This window comes from Heterodontus francisci, chromosome 29 (assembly GCF_036365525.1).
Source record: "Heterodontus francisci isolate sHetFra1 chromosome 29, sHetFra1.hap1, whole genome shotgun sequence".
Taxonomy (NCBI): Eukaryota; Metazoa; Chordata; class Chondrichthyes; order Heterodontiformes; family Heterodontidae; genus Heterodontus; species Heterodontus francisci.
The window spans coordinates 54,099,705-54,109,893 of NC_090399.1; positions in this window are offsets into that span (position 1 = coordinate 54,099,705).

Here is a 10,189-nt window from a genome sequence, read left to right on the forward strand (position 1 = left end):
GTGTGCAACTATTTATTACCGTGTGGACTGGAAGGTCAGTTCTGTGTGTGTGTGTGGAACTGTTTATTATTGTGTGGACTGGACGGTCAGTTCTGTCTGTGTGTGTGGAACTGTTTATTACCGTGTGGACTGGAAGGTCAGTTCTGTGTTTGTGTGTGTGGAACTGTTTATTATTGTGTGGACTGGACGGTCAGTTCTGTCTGTGTGTGTGGAACTGTTTATTACCGTGTGGACTGGACGGTCAGTTCTGTGTGTGTGTGTGTGTGGAACTGTTTATTATTGTGTGGACTGGACGGTCAGTTGTGTGTGTGTGTGTGGAACTGTTTATTATTGTGTGGACTGGACGGTCAGTTCTGTTTGTGTGTGGAACTGTTTATTATCGTGTGGACTGGAAGGTCAGTTCTGTGTGTGTGTGTGGAACTGTTTATTATTGTGTGGACTGGACGGTCAGTTCTGTCTGTGTGTGTGGAACTGTTTATTACCGTGTGGACTGGAAGGTCAGTTCTGTGTTTGTGTGTGGAACTGTTTATTATTGTGTGGACTGGACGGTCAGTTCTGTTTGTGTGTGGAACTGTTTATTATCGTGTGGACTGGACGGTCAGTTCTGTGTGTGTGTGTGGAACTGTTTATTATCGTGTGGACTGGACGGTCAGTTCTGTGTGTGTGTGTGGAACTGTTTATTATTGTGTGGACTGGATGGTCAGTTCTGTGTGTGTGTGGAACTGTTTATTATCGTGTGGACTGGACGGTCAGTTTTGTGTGTGTGTGTGGAACTGTTTATTATCGTGTGGACTGGACGGTCAGTTGTGTGTGTGTGTGTGGAACTGTTTATTATCGTGTGGACTGGACGGTCAGTTTTGTGTGTGTGTGTGGAACTGTTTATTATCGTGTGGACTGGACGGTCAGTTCTGTGTGTGTGTGTGGAACTGTTTATTATCGTGTGGACTGGACGGTCAGTTGTGTGTGTGTGTGTGGAACTGTTTATTATCGTGTGGACTGGACGGTCAGTTCTGTGTGTGTTGTGGAACTGTTTATTATCGTGTGGACTGGACGGTCAGTTGTGTGTGTGTGTGTGGAACTGTTTATTATTGTGTGGACTGGACGGTCAGTTCTGTGTGTGTGTGTGTGTGGAACTGTTTATTATCGTGTAGACTGGACGGTCAGTTCTGTGTGTGCGTGTGGAACTGTTTATTATTGTGTGGACTGGACGGTCAGTTCTGTGTGTGTGTGTGTGTGGAACTGTTTATTATCGTGTGGACTGGACGGTCAGTTCTGTGTGTGTGTGTGGAACTGTTTATTATCGTGTGGACTGGACGGTCAGTTGTGTGTGTGTGTGTGGAACTGTTTATTATCGTGTGGACTGGACGGTCAGTTCTGTGTGTGTGTGTGGAACTGTTTATTATCGTGTGGACTGGACGGTCAGTTCTGTGTGTGTGTGTGGAACTGTTTATTATCGTGTGGACTGGACGGTCAGTTGTGTGTGTGTGTGTGGAACTGTTTATTATTGTGTGGACTGGACGGTCAGTTCTGTGTGTGTGTGTGTGTGGAACTGTTTATTATTGTGTGGACTGCATGGTCCGTTCTGTGTGTGTGTGTGGAACTGTTTATTATTGTGTGGACTGGACGGTCAGTTCTGTGTGTGTGTGTGTGTGGAACTGTTTATTATCGTGTGGACTGGACGGTCAGTTCTGTGTGTGTGTGGAACTGTTTATTATCGTGTGGACTGGACGGTCAGTTTTGTGTGTGTGTGTGTGGAACTGTTTATTATCGTGTGGACTGGACGGTCAGTTCTGTGTGTGTGTGTGGAACTGTTTATTATCGTGTGGACTGGACGGTCAGTTCTGTGTGTGTGTGGAACTGTTTATTATCGTGTGGACTGGACGGTCAGTTCTGTGTGTGTGTGTGGAACTGTTTATTATCGTGTGGACTGGACGGTCAGTTCTGTGTGTGTGTGTGGAACTGTTTATTATCGTGTGGACTGGACGGTCAGTTCTGTGTGTGTGTGTGGAACTGTTTATTATCGTGTGGACTGGACGGTCAGTTCTGTGTGTGTATGTGGAACTGTTTATTATTGTGTGGACTGGACGGTCAGTTCTGTGTGTGTGTGTGGAACTGTTTATTATCGTGTGGACTGGACGGTCAGTTCTGTGTGTGAGTGTGGAACTGTTTATTATTGTGTGGACTGGACGGTCAGTTCTGCGTGTGTGTGTGGAACTGTTTATTATCGTGTGGACTGGACGGTCAGTTCTGTGTGTGTGTGGAACTGTTTATTATCGTGTGGACTGGACGGTCAGTTGTGTGTGTGTGTGTGGAACTGTTTATTATCGTGTGGACTGGACGGTCAGTTGTGTGTGTGTGTGTGGAACTGTTTATTATCGTGTGGACTGGACGGTCAGTTCTGTGTGTGTGTGTGGAACTGTTTATTATCGTGTGGACTGGACGGTCAGTTCTGTGTGTGTGTGTGGAACTGTTTATTATCGTGTGGACTGGACGGTCAGTTGTGTGTGTGTGTGTGGAACTGTTTATTATTGTGTGGACTGGACGGTCAGTTCTGTGTGTGTGTGTGTGTGGAACTGTTTATTATTGTGTGGACTGGACGGTCAGTTCTGTGTGTGTGTGTGTGTGGAACTGTTTATTATCGTGTGGACTGGACGGTCAGTTCTGTGTGTGTGTGGAACTGTTTATTATCGTGTGGACTGGACGGTCAGTTTTGTGTGTGTGTGTGTGGAACTGTTTATTATCGTGTGGACTGGACGGTCAGTTCTGTGTGTGTGTGCGGAACTGTTTATTATCGTGTGGACTGGACGGTCAGTTCTGGGTGTGTGTGGAACTGTTTATTATCGTGTGGACTGGACGGTCAGTTCTGTGTGTGTGTGTGGAACTGTTTATTATCGTGTGGACTGGACGGTCAGTTCTGTGTGTGTGTGTGGAACTGTTTATTATCGTGTGGACTGGACGGTCAGTTCTGTGTGTGTGTGTGGAACTGTTTATTATCGTGTGGACTGGACGGTCAGTTCTGTGTGTGTATGTGGAACTGTTTATTATTGTGTGGACTGGACGGTCAGTTCTGTGTGTGTGTGTGGAACTGTTTATTATCGTGTGGACTGGACGGTCAGTTCTGTGTGTGAGTGTGGAACTGTTTATTATTGTGTGGACTGGACGGTCAGTTCTGTGTGTGTGTGGAACTGTTTATTATCGTGTGGACTGGACGGTCAGTTCTGTGTGTGTGTGGAACTGTTTATTATCGTGTGGACTGGACGGTCAGTTCTGTGTGTGTGTGTGGAACTGTTTATTATCGTGTGGACTGGACGGTCAGTTCTGTGTGTGTGTGTGGAACTGTTTATTATCGTGTGGACTGGACGGTCAGTTCTGTGTGTGTGTGTGTGTGGAACTGTTTATTATTGTGAGGACTGGATGGTCAGTTGTGTGTGTGTGTGGAACTGTTTATTATCGTGTGGACTGGATGGTCAGTTCTGTGTGTGTGTGGAACTGTTTATTATCGTGTGGACTGGACGGTCAGTTGTGTGTGTGTGTGGAACTGTTTATTATCGTGTGGACTGGACGGTCAGTTCTGTGTGTGTGTGTGGAACTGTTTATTATCGTGTGGACTGGACGGTCAGTTCTGTGTGTGTGTGTGGAACTGTTTATTATCGTGTGGACTGGACGGTCAGTTCTGTGTGTGTGTGTGGAACTGTTTATTATTGTGAGGACTGGATGGTCAGTTGTGTGTGTGTGTGGAACTGTTTATTATCGTGTGGACTGGATGGTCAGTTCTGTGTGTGTGTGGAACTGTTTATTATCGTGTGGACTGGACGGTCAGTTGTGTGTGTGTGTGGAACTGTTTATTATCGTGTGGACTGGATGGTCAGTTCTGTGTGTGTGTGTGGAACTGTTTATTATCGTGTGGACTGGATGGTCAGTTCTGTGTGTGTGTGTGTGTGGAACTGTTTATTATTTTGTGGACTGGACGGTCAGTTGTGTGTGTGTGTGTGGAACTGTTTATTATCGTGTGGACTGGACGGTCAGTTCTGTGTGTGTGTGTGGAACTGTTTATTATTGTGTGGACTGGACGGTCAGTTGTGTGTGTGTGTGTGGAACTGTTTATTATCGTGTGGACTGGACGGTCAGTTCTGTGTGTGTGTGTGGAACTGTTTATTATCGTGTGGACTGGACGGTCAGTTGTGTGTGTGTGTGTGGAACTGTTTATTATCGTGTGGACTGGACGGTCAGTTCTGTGTGTGTGTGTGGAACTGTTTATTATCATGTGGACTGGACGGTCAGTTGTGTGTGTGTGTGTGGAACTGTTTATTATCGTGTGGACTGGACGGTCAGTTCTGTGTGTGTGTGTGGAACTGTTTATTATCGTGTGGACTGGACGGTCAGTTCTGTGTGTGTGTGTGTGTGGAACTGTTTATTATCGTGTGGACTGGACGGTCAGTTCTGTGTGTGTGTGTGTGTGGAACTGTTTATTATCGTGTGGACTGGACGGTCAGTTCTGTGTGTGTGTGTGGAACTGTTTATTATCGTGTGGACTGGACGGTCAGTTCTGTGTGTGTTCTGTGTGTGTGTGTGAACTGTTTATTATCGTGTGGACTGACGGTCAGTTGTGTGTGTGTGTGTGGAACTGTTTATTATCGTGTGGACTGGACGGTCAGTTCTGTGTGTGTGTGTGGAACTGTTTATTATCGTGTGGACTGGACGGTCAGTTCTGTGTGTGTGTGTGGAACTGTTTATTATCGTGTGGACTGGACGGTCAGTTCTGTGTGTGTGTGTGGAACTGTTTATTATCGTGTGGACTGGACGTCAGTTCGTGTGTGTGTGTGTGGAACTGTTTATTATCGTTTGGACTGGACGGTCAGTTGTGTGTGTGTGTGTGGAACTGTTTATTATCGTGTGGACTGACGGTCAGTTGTGTGTGTGTGTGTGGAACTGTTTATTATCGTGTGGACTGGACTGGTCAGTTCTGTGTGTGTGTGTGGAACTGTTTATTATCGTGTGGACTGGACGGTCAGTTGTGTGTGTGTGTGTGGAACTGTTTATTATCGTGTGGACTGGACGGTCAGTTGTGTGTGTGTGTGTGGAACTGTTTATTATCGTGTGGACTGGACGGTCAGTTGTGTGTGTGTGTGTGGAACTGTTTATTATCGTGTGGACTGGACGTTCAGTTCTGTGTGTGTGAGTGGAACTGTTTATTATTGTGTGGACTGGACGGTCAGTTGTGTGTGTGTGTGTGGAACTGTTTATTATCGTGTGGACTGGACGGTCAGTTGTGTGTGTGTGTGTGGAACTGTTTATTATCGTGTGGACTGGACGGTCAGTTCTGTGTGTGTGTGTGGAACTGTTTATTATTGTGTGGACTGGACGGTCAGTTGTGTGTGTGTGTGTGGAACTGTTTATTATCGTGTGGACTGGACGGTCAGTTCTGTGTGTGTGTGTGGAACTGTTTATTATCGTGTGGACTGGACGGTCAGTTCTGTGTGTGTGTGTGGAACTGTTTATTATCGTGTGGACTGGACGGTCAGTTGTGTGTGTGTGTGTGGAACTGTTTATTATTGTGTGGACTGGACGGTCAGTTGTGTGTGTGTGTGTGGAACTGTTTATTATCGTGTGGACTGGACGGTCAGTTCTGTGTGTGTGTGTGGAACTGTTTATTATCGTGTGGACTGGACGGTCAGTTCTGTGTGTGTGTGTGGAACTGTTTATTATCGTGTGGACTGGACGGTCAGTTCTGTGTGTGTGTGGAACTGTTTATTATCGTGTGGACTGGACGGTCAGTTCTGTGTGTGTGTGTGGAACTGTTTATTATCGTGTGGACTGGACGGTCAGTTGTGTGTGTGTGTGTGGAACTGTTTATTATCGTGTGGACTGGAAGGTCAGTTGTGTGTGTGTGTGTGGAACTGTTTATTATCGTGTGGACTGGACGGTCAGTTCTGTGTGTGTGTGTGGAACTGTTTATTATCGTGTGGACTGGACGGTCAGTTGTGTGTGTGTGTGTGGAACTGTTTATTATCGTGTGGACTGGACGGTCAGTTCTGTGTGTGTGTGGAACTGTTTATTATCGTGTGGACTGGACGGTCAGTTCTGTGTGTGTGTGTGGAACTGTTTATTATCGTGTGGACTGGACGGTCAGTTGTGTGTGTGTGTGTGGAACTGTTTATTATCGTGTGGACTGGACGGTCAGTTCTGTGTGTGTGTGTGGAACTGTTTATTATCGTGTGGACTGGACGTTCAGTTCTGTGTGTGTGTGTGGAACTGTTTATTATCGTGTGGACTGGACGGTCAGTTCTGTGTGTGTGTGTGGAACTGTTTATTATTGTGTGGACTGGACGGTCAGTTGTGTGTGTGTGTGTGGAACTGTTTATTATCGTGTGGACTGGACGGTCAGTTGTGTGTGTGTGTGTGGAACTGTTTATTATCGTGTGGACTGGACGGTCAGTTCTGTGTGTGTGTGTGGAACTGTTTATTATCGTGTGGACTGGACGGTCAGTTCTGTGTGTGTGTGTGGAACTGTTTATTATTGTGTGGACTGGACGGTCAGTTCTGTGTGTGTGTGTGGAACTGTTTATTATCGTGTGGACTGGACGGTCAGTTGTGTGTGTGTGTGTGGAACTGTTTATTATCGTGTGGACTGGACGGTCAGTTGTGTGTGTGTGTGTGGAACTGTTTATTATCGTGTGGACTGGACGGTCAGTTCTGTGTGTGTGTGTGGAACTGTTTATTATCGTGTGGACTGGACGGTCAGTTGTGTGTGTGTGTGTGGAACTGTTTATTATCGTGTGGACTGGACGGTCAGTTCTGTGTGTGTGTGTGGAACTGTTTATTATCGTGTGGACTGGACGGTCAGTTCTGTGTGTGTGTGTGGAACTGTTTATTATCGTGTGGACTGGACGGTCAGTTCTGTGTGTGTGTGTGGAACTGTTTATTATCGTGTGGACTGGACGGTCAGTTGTGTGTGTGTGTGTGGAACTGTTTATTATCGTGTGGACTGGACGGTCAGTTCTGTGTGTGTGTGGAACTGTTTATTATCGTGTGGACTGGACGGTCAGTTCTGTGTGTGTGTGTGGAACTGTTTATTATCGTGTGGACTGGACGGTCAGTTCTGTGTGTGTGTGTGGAACTGTTTATTATCGTGTGGACTGGACGGTCAGTTGTGTGTGTGTGTGTGGAACTGTTTATTATTGTGTGGACTGGACGGTCAGTCTGTGTGTGTGTGTGGAACTGTTTATTATCGTGTGGACTGGACGGTCAGTTCTGTGTGTGTGTGTGGAACTGTTTATTATCGTGTGGACTGGACGGTCAGTTCTGTGTGTGTGTGGAACTGTTTATTATCGTGTGGACTGGACGGTCAGTTCTGTGTGTGTGTGTGGAACTGTTTATTATCGTGTGGACTGGACGGTCAGTTGTGTGTGTGTGTGTGGAACTGTTTATTATCGTGTGGACTGGACGGTCAGTTCTGTGTGTGTGTGTGGAACTGTTTATTATTGTGTGGACTGGACGGTCAGTTGTGTGTGTGTGTGGAACTGTTTATTATCGTGTGGACTGGACGGTCAGTTCTGTGTGTGTGTGTGGAACTGTTTATTATTGTGTGGACTGGACGGTCAGTTCTGTGTGTGTGTGTGGAACTGTTTATTATCGTGTGGACTGGACGGTCAGTTCGTGTGTGTGTGTGGAACTGTTATTATCGTGTGGACTGGACGGTCAGTTGTGTGTGTGTGTGTGGAACTGTTTATTATCGTGTGGACTGGACGGTCAGTTCTGTGTGTGTGTGTGGAACTGTTTATTATCGTGTGGACTGGACGGTCAGTTCTGTGTGTGTGTGTGTGGAACTGTTTATTATTGTGTGGACTGGACGGTCAGTTCTGTGTGTGTGTGTGGAACTGTTTATTATCGTGTGGACTGGACGGTCAGTTCTGTGTGTGTGTGTGGAACTGTTTATTATCGTGTGGACTGGACGGTCAGTTCTGTGTGTGTGTGTGGAACTGTTTATTATCGTGTGGACTGGACGGTCAGTTGTGTGTGTGTGTGTGGAACTGTTTATTATTGTGTGGACTGGACGGTCAGTTGTGTGTGTGTGTGTGGAACTGTTTATTATCGTGTGGACTGGACGGTCAGTTGTGTGTGTGTGTGTGAACTGTTTATTATTGTGTGGACTGGACGGTCAGTTGTGTGTGTGTGTGTGGAACTGTTTATTATTGTGTGGACTGGACGGTCAGTTCTGTGTGTGTGTGTGGAACTGTTTATTATTGTGTGGACTGGACGGTCAGTTCTGTGTGTGTGTGTGGAACTGTTTATTATTGTGTGGACTGGACGGTCAGTTGTGTGTGTGTGTGTGGAACTGTTTATTATTGTGTGGACTGGACGGTCAGTTCTGTGTGTGTGTGTGGAACTGTTTATTATCGTGTGGACTGGACGGTCAGTTCTGTGTGTGTGTGTGTGGAACTGTTTATTATCGTGTGGACTGGACGGTCAGTTGTGTGTGTGTGTGTGGAACTGTTTATTATCGTGTGGACTGGACGGTCAGTTGTGTGTGTGTGTGTGGAACTGTTTATTATCGTGTGGACTGGACGGTCAGTTCTGTGTGTGTGTGTGGAACTGTTTATTATCGTGTGGACTGGACGGTCAGTTGTGTGTGTGTGTGTGAACTGTTTATTATCGTGTGGACTGGACGGTCAGTTGTGTGTGTGTGTGTGGAACTGTTTATTATCGTGTGGACTGGACGGTCAGTTCTGTGTGTGTGTGTGGAACTGTTTATTATTGTGTGGACTGGACGGTCAGTTCTGTGTGTGTGTGTGGAACTGTTTATTATCGTGTGGACTGGACGGTCAGTTGTGTGTGTGTGTGTGGAACTGTTTATTATCGTGTGGACTGGACGGTCAGTTCTGTGTGTGTGTGTGGAACTGTTTATTATTGTGTGGACTGGACGGTCAGTTCTGTGTGTGTGTGTGGAACTGTTTATTATCGTGTGGACTGGACGGTCAGTTCTGTGTGTGTGTGTGGAACTGTTTATTATCGTGTGGACTGGACGGTCAGTTGTGTGTGTGTGTGTGGAACTGTTTATTATTGTGTGGACTGGACGGTCAGTTGTGTGTGTGTGTGTGGAACTGTTTATTATCGTGTGGACTGGACGGTCAGTTCTGTGTGTGTGTGTGGAACTGTTTATTATTGTGTGGACTGGACGGTCAGTTGTGTGTGTGTGTGTGGAACTGTTTATTATCGTGTGGACTGGACGGTCAGTTCTGTGTGTGTGTGTGGAACTGTTTATTATTGTGTGGACTGGACGGTCAGTTCTGTGTGTGTGTGTGGAACTGTTTATTATCGTGTGGACTGGACGGTCAGTTTGTGTGTGTGTGTGGAACTGTTTATTATCGTGTGGACTGGACGGTCAGTTCTGTGTGTGTGTGTGGAACTGTTTATTATCGTGTGGACTGGACGGTCAGTTCTGTGTGTGTGTGTGGAACTGTTTATTATCGTGTGGACTGGACGGTCAGTTGTGTGTGTGTGTGTGGAACTGTTTATTATCGTGTGGACTGGACGGTCAGTTCTGTGTGTGTGTGTGGAACTGTTTATTATTGTGTGGACTGGACGGTCAGTTGTGTGTGTGTGTGGAACTGTTTATTATTGTGTGGACTGGACGGTCAGTTGTGTGTGTGTGTGTGAACTGTTTATTATTGTGTGGACTGGACGGTCAGTTCTGTGTGTGTGTGGAACTGTTTATTATTGTGTGGACTGGACGGTCAGTTCTGTGTGTGTGTGTGGAACTGTTTATTATCGTGTGGACTGGACGGTCAGTTCTGTGTGTGTGTGTGGAACTGTTTATTATCGTGTGGACTGGACGGTCAGTTGTGTGTGTGTGTGTGGAACTGTTTATTATCGTGTGGACTGGACGGTCAGTTCTGTGTGTGTGTGTGGAACTGTTTATTATCGTGTGGACTGGACGGTCAGTTGTGTGTGTGTGTGTGGAACTGTTTATTATTGTGTGGACTGGACGGTCAGTTCTGTGTGTGTGTGTGGAACTGTTTATTATCGTGTGGACTGGACGGTCAGTTGTGTGTGTGTGTGTGGAACTGTTTATTATTGTGTGGACTGGACGGTCAGTTCTGTGTGTGTGTGTGGAACTGTTTATTATCGTGTGGACTGGACGGTCAGTTCTGTGTGTGTGTGTGGAACTGTTTATTATCGTGTGGACTGG